This window comes from Polypterus senegalus, chromosome 11, assembly GCF_016835505.1.
Source record: "Polypterus senegalus isolate Bchr_013 chromosome 11, ASM1683550v1, whole genome shotgun sequence".
Classification (NCBI taxonomy): domain Eukaryota; kingdom Metazoa; phylum Chordata; class Cladistia; order Polypteriformes; family Polypteridae; genus Polypterus; species Polypterus senegalus.
Window position 1 is genome coordinate 128,975,660 of NC_053164.1, and position 15,366 is coordinate 128,991,025.

Sequence of the window (15,366 nt, forward strand, 5' to 3'; positions counted from 1 at the left end):
TTAGAGAAATTGCATAAAGAAAATCAGAGTCAAGTGAATATGGTGCCCTAAACAATCCAAAGACAATTGGAAACTAGAAGGACTCTGATAGGAAGAGATCTGGCAGACCCAATTTCACAACTCGATCATAAGGGTCACCAGCTTGCGTGATAGGCACTTCACAGCACAACAGCTTCAAGAACAGCTTAACAGTGGTTGAAAAAAAAAACACGTTTCAGCATCTAATGTGAAGAGGAGACTTTCTGCTGCAGGTTTGACAGGGCAAGTGGTAGTAAGAAAGCCGTTCCTAAATTTTAAATTTGTGTCTAGGTCACATTTACAGGTAATCTAACCTAAACACAGTAAAAATGTCCGACTACACCACCCAGTATTATTAAGAGTCTGGGAACTCTTGATATTTAAAGTTAACAGTACACAGCTTTCTTTAAATTGGGAGGGGAGCAAACACACAATGAAAGACATAGCAGCAATTTCATGAAAAAAAAAACAGTAACTTGTATTACACCAGATAATATAAAATCCGCAAAGAAGATAAAAGTAGATGAATCTAAAAAAATCATTAGCAAAAATCTTTTTAAAAAGAAAGCACACAGTCCACATTCTAAAGTCTGCTAAAACATAGGAGTAGAGGATACGGCCATTGGTGGTGCAAAGTCCAGGTTTCATGTGGAGTTAACACAACATTCAGTGTTCCAACTGTGTCCTTGGGCTCTGTGGAAGTGATACTGACAACATTCTCGGCAGATCGTGTCTACATCACCTGTCCTCTCACACTATCCTCTGGCCTTGATTCATCCCTTCTGCTTGTATTCTCTCCCTTCAGACTGTTGTTTAAAACCACACACTGCCCCGAAGTATATGACTGCTTCAGTCTCTGCCTAGATCAAGATGGAAATCGATTAAACAATGGTACATGTCAATTTCTTTTGCTTAAGAATAGTGTGAACACATTTTCATTGGTTAAACAATAGTATTGTTGTCAGCTATCAGTACATATACCACTGTATGCTGATTAGAAACCAATGTCCCCAGAACATGTTAATTTTCAAACCTAGTAAATACAAACATTTTCTATGGCAGGCAGTTCTCTATGACAACTTTGTATGATGATGAGATACCAATCAGAACAGTCTGATCATCAAACAAGGTGACTCTTTTGCAAGGCAGGTAAATACTGTATCTGCGTTCTGTGGACATATATCTTGTGGAAGGTTTTACAAGACTATAGGTTTCTGGGTTCAATTCTGCATTTCATTTGGTCTCTGGATTTTTTCAATGAGAATTTGGAAAGGACTTTACCTGTTCTCTCTGCTCCTGATTATGATTTTCATAGACAAAATATCAGAACTGCTCATCTGCAGCTTGGGCAATTTTCCAGTTTTGGAACATAAATGGTGTAGATGATGATGTCTTCTCAGCCTTTTCAGACTCTGATGTCTGGCACACCCTGGAATGACTCCCAGCCGAGTGTGATGCTGGTGGGATGACATTTAGTATTTTGAAATCCACTCCTGAAAAAAGTGTTTTTTTCCTTACAGGTAATGGGCGAGCAGTTGCCCCAGGTGGAGTAGTTCAAGCACATTGAAGTCTTCTTCACAAATGAGGATAAAATGTTGGATCTATAGAAGTTTTGCAAGACTTGTTTTAAACCAGGGTGGCAAAGTGGGAACTAAATTATTAGATTAACCTTTACATTTACTGATCAGTTTATACAGTATCCCTCTCCTTACCAATGGTCACAAGCTCTGGGTGGTAACCAAAACAATGAGATTAAGAAGTACAACTGTCAAAATTATATTTTCGCACCAGGTTACTGTGCTTAGTCTCTGCAATGATTTCAGCAATATGGGAACATAAGAGTAAATCTGTTGCTATTAAAGATCAAAAAGAGATAAACTATTTGAAGTGGTTTAGGCTTATATTTGGATGTTCTGTAGTCTTTCAGAAGCAGAAACATTTCACAAGGAACAGTTTATATCTCCTGACTAGCATGGGAGTGTCGGTGAAATTCTGTGGAAGAAGAAGTTGTTAATGTAACACTGGGGTGCAACCATGCTGAATGGAATGACCAGGATGGGAGTTATTGAAACAGTCAAGAAATCATATCCAGAAAACTGAGAGAGAGAGTGTTGAAACCATATTGTACCCAAGGGCCATAAATGAAAACAGAAGCAACAAGTCAGAAGTAGTGAACTGAAAAAAAAAGAAATAAAGAAAACAAAAGCACAAATTTTTTATTCAGAAGTCATCAAATTTGGATAATAACTTTTCACTTTTGCTGATTTTTATTACATAACACCAATGATGTAATTTGTGCAACCTCTCCTGCTCTCCATGTCAACCACAGATGTGAAACCGCTACCATAGTACAAAATGGTGGGAACTACAAATAAACAAAAATGAGGATGGGCCATTTAAAAATAAATAAAGCACACACATAAATGAATGAAATGTAAATACAAGGAGAAAAAAAATAGTCAGAGAATTATGATACTGGTGTCTGATTTTCTGGTTTTGTTTTTCATACGTTAAGTTGTGTTCATTTCCTGAGGCCTTTTAGCCAAGTTTGGGTATAAAAAACACATGAGCTTTGCCTGTGCTGCAACCCAACTGAAATACTGACCTTTGGATCTGACATTTTGAAAGAAAGTATTTTTTCACTTTACTGTATTTTCTTCCTTGACAGGACAGTTACACCACTCTCACAAGGAAAAGCAAAGTGTAAGAAAACAAAATATTAATGAATTAATGAATACCTGATTTTGGGATATGAGAGAGAAGAATTGGAGGAGAGAATTTGTCAACCTCCACAGTGAAGAGCTAGATTCATACCCAGTGTCCTGGATCTGTGAGGTAGTAGCAGTGTCACTTTGTTTTAAATGTTTTCTATTCAATTAATTTTGTTGTACTTTGATCTTTCAAAGAGCTGAATGTGTACAGTTGTGTGTGTCTAATATTTTGAACTATTACAGGATGCCTGACTACTTACACCGCATTGGTTGTTTGTGGTCTTCCTGCTGAATGTACTGCATTATTCTTGACTGAAGCTTAAGACATTAATGTTAGTTTCTTTTCAATAGCTATTAAGTCAGCTTAAAGTTGCCAGTTCATGTAGTATGCCCTTCTTTGTGTTATGAAAGTCCCTCAGATATGTAAAGAACACGTACACTCCACAGAGACAGTGTTCAGAGCCAGGTTTACCACCAAAGACTCTGAAGCTGTTATCAAGCTGCATCAAGGTAAAAATGTCGACATTTATTTTAAACATTTCACACAATATTTATTACTTTAAATTTTCATTCAAGATGATACCCTCTGTCTGTTCTTCAAGTTTCATTAAGCTTTAAATACTCTATATTATCTGAAAGTGTATATAATTTCTTACGTAAGCGCCTTGAGCATGGGAAAGGTGGTATATAAATAAAATGCATTATTATTATTATTATTATTATTACGCATATGTAAACATTTTTACAGTGTCACTTTTAACCAGTGTGCTGCAATAGTATCCATTTTTAACATAGCATAGACCAGGGGTCCTCAATCACAGTCCCGGAGGGCCGCGGTGGCTGCAGGTTTTTGTTCTAAGAAGCACTTATTGCTCCTAATAGACCAAGGATTCCTAAACTCGATCCGGGGGACCCACTGTGGCTTCAAGTTTTTGTTCCAACCAACTTCGGTTTTTCATTGGATTCTTGGCCTAATTAAGTGGGTCATTATTTCCTAGTTTACGTGTTTTGGAGTCATTGTAAAAACTACAAACTAAGTTTGGTAGATTTTTATTAAAATGTAATAATCAGTTAAATGGGGAATATGTTGTTTTTTGTTAAATCGTTAACAGTATTTTCAACCTAATTTTCATTCTGCTTTTCTAGGTGTTCTGGATATTTAATTGATTATTAACTAATTAGCAAGTCTGACACTGAAGTCGTTTCTGCTTTCATCATCCCAGGTGTCTGCTGTGCTAAAGTTAAATAAAGGGAGCAAACTACAAAGGAAAATAATAGGAAAACTACAAAATAGAGTTAGGCATTTATATCTTGAGAAAAAAATAGAAATATTTCTAAATGTCTTATAAATATAAAAACCATACTGTTGTGTTTTTCTGAATGCAGAATAAGAGAAGAGTAAAAAAGACCAGCTAATTAAATTAGATCCGATGTTAAAGATTACTGTCACAGATTGTGAATCTGGTTGGAACAAAAACCTGCAGGCACAGTGGGTCCCCAGGATTGAGTTTGGGAACCACTGACATAGACTTTAATCAGACACAAGAGAGTTGTGATTTATGTCTTGTGAGCCACCAGGGGGCACTCCTGCTGGCCAGTCATCTGGAATGACAAACACAGACACAAAGGCCATAAAATTAAAGGCTGTTATTCAGTGGGAAACCTTTTCCACCTGTTTCCCACTAGCACTAAGTACAGTACAGCTCAAGAATCCAACACACAGCACTTCTTCTCTCTCTACTTCCTTCCTTCCTTCTGCCTTGACTTGACATGACACGACTCGATTCCTCCACTGTACTAGTTCCCTTCATAATTTTAAACACTTCAATCATCTCTCCTCATAATCTTTTTTTTCTTTTAATTTTTCCTTATAATTCATCCCCTGTTGTCCCGGAATCACTCTAGTCACTCTTCTCTGGACTTCTTCTAGTGCCGCTATGTCTTCTTTGTAGCCTAAAGACTAAAACTGTATGCAGCACTTCAGACAAGGCCTTACCAGTGTGTTACAAAGCTTCAGCATAACATCCTTGGACTTGCAATCTCCTCTTTAATAAAACCCCTGTGTGCGTCCAGGTGTTTGTGTGTGTGTGTCTTTTGGTGAAGTGCGCATGCGCGAGGCTCGGTGCGAAAGGACATCATTGCTGGGGAGACCGTGGACACACACACACTGGAAGCTGGGCACACAGTGAATGGCGTAGCCGCGGCCACGCATGATAACCAAATAAAGGACAGCGTTGCTGGGGAGAGTGGTGATTGGGTAGTCGCGGCCGCGCACATAAAATCCATTGCTGGGGAGACGCCACACATACTGCCCCGTGCATATTTACTAACTATCTACTAACAACATGCCCCCTCCAAAAAAAAGGACATGTCAAGTAAGACAAAAGACACAGACACTCAAATCGTATATAAGCAACATCTCCTGGAAGAACGGTCAGCCCAGCAAGTAAATATCAACAAAAGAAAGGCTGAAAGACAAAGAAAAATACAAGCAAATAGATCGATTGTAAAAAAGAAAATGAGCGTCAGAATATTCCCCGTATTGATTTGGCTCTATCCTCTACTAATTTACCCTTTACCATAAGAAGGCGACAATTTCCAGTTACATTAGCCTTTGCCATAACAATTAATAAAGCTCAAGGGCAAACCTTAGAAAAAGTTGCCATTTACTTGCCAGAACTAGTATTCAGCCACGGTCAGTTATATGTTGCATTATCAAAAGTTAGAAGTTTTACAGATGTTGTTGTCAATGTTGTAGATGGTCCTAAACAAGTGTTTACAAAAAATGTTTTTTATAATGAAATTTTATTGAAAAATTTCCTGTGGTAAAAAAATAAAAACATTTTCCTAAATATCTTCTTCAGATATTGTGTATTACAGATTGTTATAAAGTTTTACACTAAGGCAATATTAATTATACTTACTGTATTGTCATATACATTTCTATTTTATTTTTAATATTATTTTACTTTAGGCTTCTTGCAAAAATATTTTTAACAAAAAAATTAAGACAACAAACAGAATGAGGTCAAGGTCCCTTGCCATTTAATATAGACTGTTACTAATAATGTTTATGCAATACTGTTCTAGCGCCCGTTATTGTAACGGGCTTAATGTCTAGTCATGGTATAAAACCTAACATACTTTTAAACTTCTTAATGGCTTCTGAACACTGTCTGGCAATTGATAGTAACAAATCTACAATGAGTCCTAAATCCTTTTCATAAGGTGTGCCTTCATTTTTCAGACCTCCCGTTTTGTAATACAATCTAACATTTTTACTTCCTATTTGTAATATTTACATTAACTTACAATAAATTTATCTGCCACAAATCTGCCCAAGCCTAAATGCTGTTCAAGTCTATCAATTATGATTCAATGGATTCTACATTATCTGCCAATCCACCTAACTGGCTATCACCTACAAACTTAACTGCTTGCTATTTATACTCCTATCCAGATCATTCATGTGTATTAAAAACAGCAACAGCCCCAGATCTGACCACTGCGGGACACATCCGCCAATTTTTATAGGCTTCTTGCTCCATAATCCTCTGATTTCTTTGTTTTAGCCAATTCTGCACCCACCTACGCACTACATGAAGAACCCCCACTTCTTTCAGTTTGATACCTAACCTCACATGTGGACCTTATCAAATTCTTTTTGAAAATCAAGATAAATAATATGTAATGCACCAATCTGATTATACTATTTTGTTGTTTCCTAATAGAATTCTAGCATGTAAAACATGCGCCTGCTCCCCATCTGTACTTATGCTAACTGTTCACTAACACTCCTGTTCTTTCCTTAATAATTCCTAACAACAAGTTACCTGTGATGTATGTTAAGCTTACTGGTTTAGAGTTACTAGGATCTTCCCAGTCACCCTTTTTATATAACAGGATTATATTGGCTAATTAAGAAGTTCCCCAGTGTTCAGTGACTTCCTAAAAATAACCTCTTTAAGTACTCAAGAATAACTATTGCCTGGTCCTGTTGATTTCTTAGATTTCATCTTTTTATAATCCAAGCAGCTCTTGTACACCATATGATTTAGAGCTGACCTTTCCTTTACAGCTTCTTTTCCAGGTCCTTATTAACCAACTGCAAAGTTTTTTTAAAATTTCCTACTAATTCCAAATTTTGTAATGTATCTGTCCTGCATTATATGTAAAAAGTTGATAAAACAGCTGCTCCTCAGCCGTCTCCATACTTAAAAACATATCCCAGTTTATCCCTTTTAGATTTTGCAGCATCAGTTTAAAATTTGTCCTACCAAAGTCAAACTTAATAGTTTTAGTCTTTGGATTTGTGCTCTTAAAAAACACTGAGAACTGTGTAATATTATGGTCACTTGATGCTAGTGGTTCATTTACCTCTACACTATCAGTTCTGTTCTGGTAATTACGAGATATTGGATCTAGACAGATAACACTCTGTGTTGGTGCTTTTACATGTTGTGTTAAAAACAGTCACTGATTACAACTATAAACTCCTGCTCTTGTGCTAAGCTATTTACATGGTTACCCCAATTAATATTTAGGTTATTGAAGTCTCACGTGTCTATAATACTGCAAAAAAAAAAAAAAACTTTCCTTTCTAATATCATTAAAAAGATGTGCATTGAAATAACTTTGCATTGGGGGGTATATAACACTTTCCTGAAACAAAGCCTCCGTACTTAATACTTTTTGTCTGAATCTAGACGTCCTCACTAAGACGTGTCTCATCATCGATCTGAAGAAGACATGCATTTTAATTTTGCTTTACATAAAAAGCAACACCTCCCTTTCCTAACCTTCATAAAAATGTGTGACCATCTATGTTATACTCAACCCCTTCCTTGTTAGTAAGCCATGTTTCTGCTATTGCTGTAGTATCATAATCAGCTATATACAACTACAACTCACTTGTTTTATTTTTTTAATGTGCTACTTATTTTACTTTCAGACTTAAACTTTGGGCTTGAATTTACATTACTATGTATATTTGTTTTTTACACTATTGTTTGTCTCTTCATGTACACTTCTAAACCTGGCTTGTCCTAAACTTCCTGCTCCTCCCTTCCCTATTTTAAACAATCCTAGACTAAACTATAAATCTTCTTCCCCAATGCATTGGTGCAAGTCTGGTTTAAATGTAACCCATCACAGTGGAAAAGATCACATTTTTTCCATAAAGTGCCACAATGCCCCATAAACCTTTACCTTTCTATCCTACATCAAGATTTGAGTTGCACGTTAAGCCTGCTAATTTCCTCAGTCATACTTGGACTGGCATGTGTCACTGTCTAAACTTCATACCTTGTCATTTCTGCTCTTCACATTGGCACCTAACTCTTTAAAATTAGAATGCAGAACTGACAGCATGCTTTAATATATGACATTTGTTCCAACATGGAAAATGATAGCTAGACCCACCTGTCCTGGAAGGTCTTCTACCTGTGCAACCAGAAGGCAACACACTGTGTGAGATTCTGTGCCTCTGGAGCAAATCTCTCTTTCAAAATGAGTACATCTTGATAGACAACAGGAGAAAATTCAGCAAGTCCCAAGATGCCTCCTAGGGACACTTCCCTAACAAAACACAGGAGCGATGACTAAATAAAGTTCACCAAGGGGGAAATTTTCAGAATGAAGCATAGCCTAAGGTCTTTCACTATGCAAATAGTTTCCAACCTCAAGGGAGCCACTTTGCAAAGTTTTAATATATATATGTGTGTGTGTGTGTGTGTGTGTTTCCTCTTACAACCCAGTCCAATGCAAGTGAATGCTGGCAAGTGTGTAAATATCCCTTGTTATGGACTGGGGTCCACATTCATGTCTGGTTTATTTTTGATTAACTGGATATATGGAAGAATGAACAGATGGAGAGTTGTAGAATTTAATATACTCTGAACTGGTAAAACCAGGAAGCATTTTGAAACAGATTTACAAAACAGAAAATTAATGACTAGAAAATAAACAACCTAGGACTCACCTTTATCATTCAGTGGCCATCCAAGGATGCTACATTCTAGCCACATTTGAATGCACTGTAGCTTTGATCCAAGGGTCTATCATTGCATGCTCATCCTGGCTTTCCTAAATATTTATCTGACAAAGGTTCCTACTTTAAGTGCATAGGACTTCTCTATCACCACATGTAGGATACAAAACATACATTTCTGTTCTGTTGATGTCCCAGTAAATACTCTTACTAATGGTTTTTCACATATATGCAGCAGCTTCTACTGCTCATCATGAACAGATTCAATCATCTTTTTAAAGTTCCCACTTCTTGAGTTGGTTGTTTGGTAGCTTCTGCATCTTTGAGAGAGGCTACCACCTCCTAGAGATACCCCGCTCTTATACCACAATTAAACATATGCCTCCTTATCAGAAATGCTCTTCCTGTTGTGTTGAGATTAGCCTTCCCTTTCCCTCTTGTATGGCAATCGTCTGAAAACTCAAGGTGTCTTACTTCATAGTTACATCAGGACTTTTAATTCTAGTTTAAATTTTTTTTTTTTATTTGTATTTTTTTTTTTTTTTCAGAAAATCCAAAAGATATAAACTTGTGTGACCTGGGAATGAATTGAATACAAATGGAGAACTGGAAAAGTCTTCACTTTGACAACAAATGCCCTTAAAAGCTATATTAAAATCTCAGACATACACAACTATTAAATTATTGTTAGTTAAATGTGAACATTTGAATTCAATCGATTTCAAAACTGTAAATGTAATTAAGTGGATCTGGATCAGTCTGTAACTTACATTACTCAGTAATCTGCCCTCATACAAACAGCACATTTAAAATGATACAAATAGTTAAATTAATTTCTGTCTAGCATAAAAAGAATAATTGCATGTAAAATTTAAAATCTGAAAATGTTTCATTTTAAGTATTGACCGAGGTCTGCAAGACATAAAGCAAGAAGTCTGCTGCTAATTTTGTTTTAAAAAAGCAGTTTTTTATACTGCAATGGCTTTGGGTTTGTATTTATTGTTGTTGATATTGCTCTATTGTCAGTAACCTGTGAAAGACATTCTTAAAAATTTAAATATAATGACAACAACTTGAACTTAATTTTTTGTATTCTTATACAGCAAATAGCATGGATTGTATGTTTTATTCGTGGCCACCAGATGGCGACCGTGTAAAATAATATCTTACAATCCACAGTTGTAAAGTCATAAGAGGCAGACAATGATGTTACATCTTTGAAGAAGTATTTTTCCTTCAATAAATACCCACAAACTGCAGCTCTTTAATTTGTCAATATGTGACAATAGCTTTGTGCATTTTACAGAATGAAAGGAGGAAGAAGAAAGTAAAGCTCCCATTTGCTGTAAAGGTCTTCATAAACACTACAAAAAGGACTGTATGACCCTATATGAAAACCACAGAGGCATAACTGAAATAAGGATCTGGAACTGATTTTAACTGGCAGGAAGGTAAAAGGAAGAAATGAGTGGTAGCTGCATGCTGTTTTAAGAGTGATAAGGATAAAAAGGTGTTATTGTGCCAAAGCAGACATTAATGCTTCTTTTCATGAAAAATACAACTGTTCTCTCATTTACTTAATTTATCATTTAGGTTTACAATTGAAGTACACAACTACTGTTGCTTTCTTCATGCTAATAGTTGAGATATAATATTTTATTGTACTGTGCATCCCCCACACACACACACAAACTCATAATATGGCCACTGTGAGAGAAGTGCTTTCCAGTGTGACCTACCTCAAACATTTTACATTTCTTCATTTTGACTTTAAAACTCAGTCCATGTCTAATATAAATTAAATTAATTAAAAAGGCAGTATTTTCTACCAGTGATAAAAATTCATAAAAATAAATACAACAAAAGTCATAAATCAGCTCTGCAATACTTAGTCGTCTTCTGCCTTGGCACATATCACATAAGCTGCTTAGTTAAAGTATGACATGTAAGCAGTCTCTCCCTTTTTCCCGTCTTGTTGTCTCTCCATATATTCTTATGTACTGTATGTACATTTGAATATTTCACTGACTAAAGATACAATTAAACAGGTAGAAATGCTCTGCGACATTAAAAACATATTCTACTGAACATACTATTCTACTCTACCAGATGTCAGGGCCAGCAAAGAGACTATCAAGAGCAATATCATCACTAAAATATTAGAGAAGAAGTTTAGTGACACCCCCTTGGGCATCTCCATAAAAAGTGCATAGACTGCAGGTGAGGAGAAGGTACTTTGGATTTAGGCAACTGAAGAAGACACTTCATCATTCTGCGGTTCAAACAAGTGTAACTAAGCACAGAAGGCAACAAGGGTACTTTAGCTCAATCAGTCGCTGTTTAAAGTTATGTTTTGTATATAAATGTTAATAATATACACACCTGTACTGATGAAACTGTGTAAGAAATACCAGTGGGTTTCAGTTAGTACATCAATCAATAAATTAAACTCTTAATCCATCCATCCATCTATTATCCAACCTGCTATATTCTAACACAGGGTCCAATCCAGGAACAAATCCCTGGGCACGGTGCCAGCCCACCACAAAGCACACACACGGGACAATCTAGGATAGGCAATGCACCTAACCTGCATGTCTTTAGACTGTGGGAGGAAACCGGAGCACCAGGAGGAAACCCACATTGACACAGGGAGAACATGCAAGCTCTACACAGGGAAGACCCAGGAATTGAACCCAGGTCTCCCAAATGCCAGGCAGCAGTGTTACCACTACACCACCATGCCACCCCTCTCTTACTTCATCTTTATTTAAGCAGATTCTGGGAAAAGAATAAGGTGGCTGCATCTTCTTTCTTGTTCATATTAGTTCTTGAGGCATTTCCTGTGACCTGAAAAAATGGGAAAGTGAAATCGTTTGGCATTTAATATGTAGTATTGCTGTCTATTGTTGTTCAATAAACAAACACATTATTGGGATAAACCTGTGGCAGCGTCACTGAGAGAACTTCAGCAGGAGTGCACAGGGGCCAGCAGGAGATCGGTGAACACTCTTAAGTTGGTGTTCAGAGGAGAATGTGGTTTGCTTGGTTTGGAGCTGTAGCTGTCTTTAACTGACGTCTAATTCCATTAAAGTAAATTGATTAAGTTGAATATTTTTTTGCTGCAAGGACAAATTTATTGCTCTCGATTTTCAGTTTTTCTTTTTGGCTCTGTGGAAGATCTCTCAGTTTTTACCTTAGTTTGCTTCTCTGAGTAACTTTTTGGTTTTACTCTCCTGCCTTTTGCGAGTTAGTATACAAACAGTATCAAATGTCCAAAATAATTTCCTAAATGAATTATATATATTGGAAAACTTCAAACTGATCAGCAGAAAAATGAAAGAAAGAAAATTAAATTATACCAGCACCAATAGATCAAGACAAAGCACTGGGTACCCAATACATCAGCCAGCACCCTGTCCATCACCCTATCAAAAGTCAATGGTGCACTGCAGAGTTCAAATGACAGAACCCTGAACTGCTCTTGCTGGTAGTAAACATGGTTTTCTCTGACTAGAAAGTCAAGTTGAGCAAACGGAACTGAGAAATCCAGAAAAAAAGTTAATGAACTGATAACTGAAATGTATGTCCTTCTCATAGTGTGAATATTTAGTCTCTGGTCATTAATGCAGAAATGCCAACTACCATACTTTTTAGGCCTCTCTGGACTGCATGTTTTCATCCATTTTCAGCTTCTTCGGATCTTGTCCATAGCTTCCTGCTTTGTCTGGGGACTGCACTGGGAGCATTTTTAAATTTTGAGTGCTTCCCCAAGTGTGTCATCCAATATCTTCTCGTGAAGTGGCAAAATAGCTGATACTGCTAAGTGTGGGTTACTCCATTATCATTCATCTCAAACTCTACTTGTACAATCTTCAGATCTAGAAAAGCTCAGCAGTATGGTTAGAAACTGATGTTAGACCAAGTGGCTCCGTAGATCTAGGGAAGTTCCACTTTGGAACTTCAGAGTCCCCTTCAATAGGCTGATTGTCAAGAAATCCAGCCCAGAGTCAAAGACAAATTTATTCTTGGCTTCACATAACTCCAAGTCAAAGCTCAATATATATGAAAATTTGCCTGAAATTGCTGTTAAAGCCGCTATGTTCTCTTTAGAAAAAACAGAGCTCTGAGAATTATGGCAGTTGCAGTATCTCCCTTCTCCTAATCAGTATCAGGCATCAAGGAAAGTGTGTCTTTTTCCTGGAGATTATATGGTGATTTTTTTGTTGACCAAATATGAAGAAGAACATGTACTGCCTTCCTACAAGGGTCCCTAGTTGTTTTGTGGTGGCTATGAATACTTTTCTTTATCTTTCTCTGTGTCTAGACAGATGCACTGCAGATAATCCATAGTCTAAGTAGGAGGTTGGTTTCATTTGTGGCTGGGTAGGTAAGATTGTCATGACCTCCAAACCATATTGGTTCTGGTAACAATTTTATTTGATTACTTGAATAATTGTTCTCATCATGTCATCTTTGCCTTAAATGGTATGAGAACCTCATTTGAGAAATAATTACTAAAGGCTAATCATTATCAACTTCTGTAGAGTTACCATAAACAGCAGTCATTAATATATATATTTTTAAAGTATGGCAATATTATTAGAAAAGGGCTCAATGAACATTTTTAAATGTATACCTAGCAACAAAACACTAATGACAATTGAGCTGCAAAGTAAGAATGCTCAACATATTACATTTTATTTACACTATCGATTTTTACTTGTATTTGTCAAATTCTGGACACCATTCTAACATTTGCTACAGCTTGTTTTTTCCACGAGTTTGCAGAGTAGACATCAAAAAAGCAGCACAGCCACAGCAAGAAACATCAAGTGCATCAGCACATTCTTTTTTCTGCAAAGGAAATTCTCAAAGTTGTTGTCAAAAGGTTTGCATCTTTAAACAAGATAGCAAATGTTTTACTCTTATTACTCTTATTACTATATTGAAGAGATGTGTGAGATTGACTGCACGGATGGATGCTAGAACTCCTTAAATTGTTAAGTTAGATTATTGCATTTTCAAAATGCAGTGTTTGTTAATTATAAAGACTACTTATAGGTGATTATGTGCTGGGGATATGTAGACAAGTGTAGTTCTATTTTTTTTAAGTATTGAGAAAAAAGTAGGCTCAATTTCTAGCATATTAGATGGGGAATATGGAAAGTGAGTATAAGTGATTGCTTCCTTCCATAGCACTGTAACATTACAAATTTTTTATCTTTACCCTTAAAGCAATGGAGAAAAAGACTATCAGTTATACCAGACATTTCATTTATAATCCCTGCTAAACCACAGTAATTAAGTATATACTGTACTCCCCATCAGTACACAGACTAATAACATACTGATTTTCATGGGGGCGGCACGGTGGCGCTGCTGCCTCGCAGTTAGGAGACCCGGGTTCGCTTCCCGGGTCCTCCCTGCGTGGAGTTTGCATGTTCTCCCTGTGTCTGCGTGGGTTTCCTCTGGGCGCTCCGGTTTCCTCCCACAATCCAAAGACATGCTGGTTAGGTGGATTGGCGATTCTAAATTGGCCCTAGTGTGTGCTTGGGGTGTGTTTGTGTGTGTCCTGCGGTGGGTTGGCACCCTGCCCAGGATTGGTTCCTGCCTTGTGCCCTGTGTTGGCTGGGATTGGCTCCAGCAGACCCCCGTGACCCTGTATTCGGATTCAGCGGGTTAGCAAATGGATGGATGGATGGATTTTCATGGACTCTGTTTAGTGATTATACTCTCCTTGCCTCAGTATTGAATTTAATAGATTAATTCTGACATTTTGTGTACATCTTCTTTGGATATGAGACTTGTGGCACAAAAAGTGTTCTCTTGATTATTTGTGACATTTCCTGTCATTCCCCTGAACAAATTCCATTTTAATTTGGTCAAATACTGTACAATCATTACATGTGTAACAGAATTCAAATTGAGTTCTGATTCTTATTTTTTAGGCATTTTTTATTGGGAAATATTACACATTTAATGTTAGTGCACATGTATTTTGGAACAGTAACTTTAAAACCACCATTCCAACCACAAGGATGTACTTGCTTCCCATTATGTCACCACCACAATACAGGTTTTTTCCAGGTTGGCTTTTCGTTGCGTGCCTATCAAATAATTATTTATCTTAGCCTAAATCAGACCTGTATGCTGATATTTTGTTAAATATAATGTTTGCAACACATTTTATTACATTAACTTATCTAAAAATGTTTTACAGATGATCTTTTTCTTTGAACCATTAAGCACCTTGATGAAGTGTCACTCTAGCTATTGAGCATCTGAAGAATCAGCTTACAAATGTAAATTAGTAAGAATTATTCTTTAAAACATGAATATATATATTGTGACAAATAGGGGGTGCTGTCGTCCCCTTGAACCCTCAGACCAGACACCAGATAACAGTCCAAATAAATTTATTTTTACAATAAAGTGCACAAAGCACCTTCACCTTCACTATTCCTTCAATAAACAATACACAATAACAATAATAAATCCTCCACACCTCCCAGCAGCTCAGTCACTCTTCCACCCAACTCAGCCCACTGCTGGAATTTCCCAGACTCCTTTTGTATTTCTTAACCCGGAAGTGCTTCTGATCCCCCAGTCCATGTGATTCCTCAGCACTTCCGGGTCAGGTGAAAG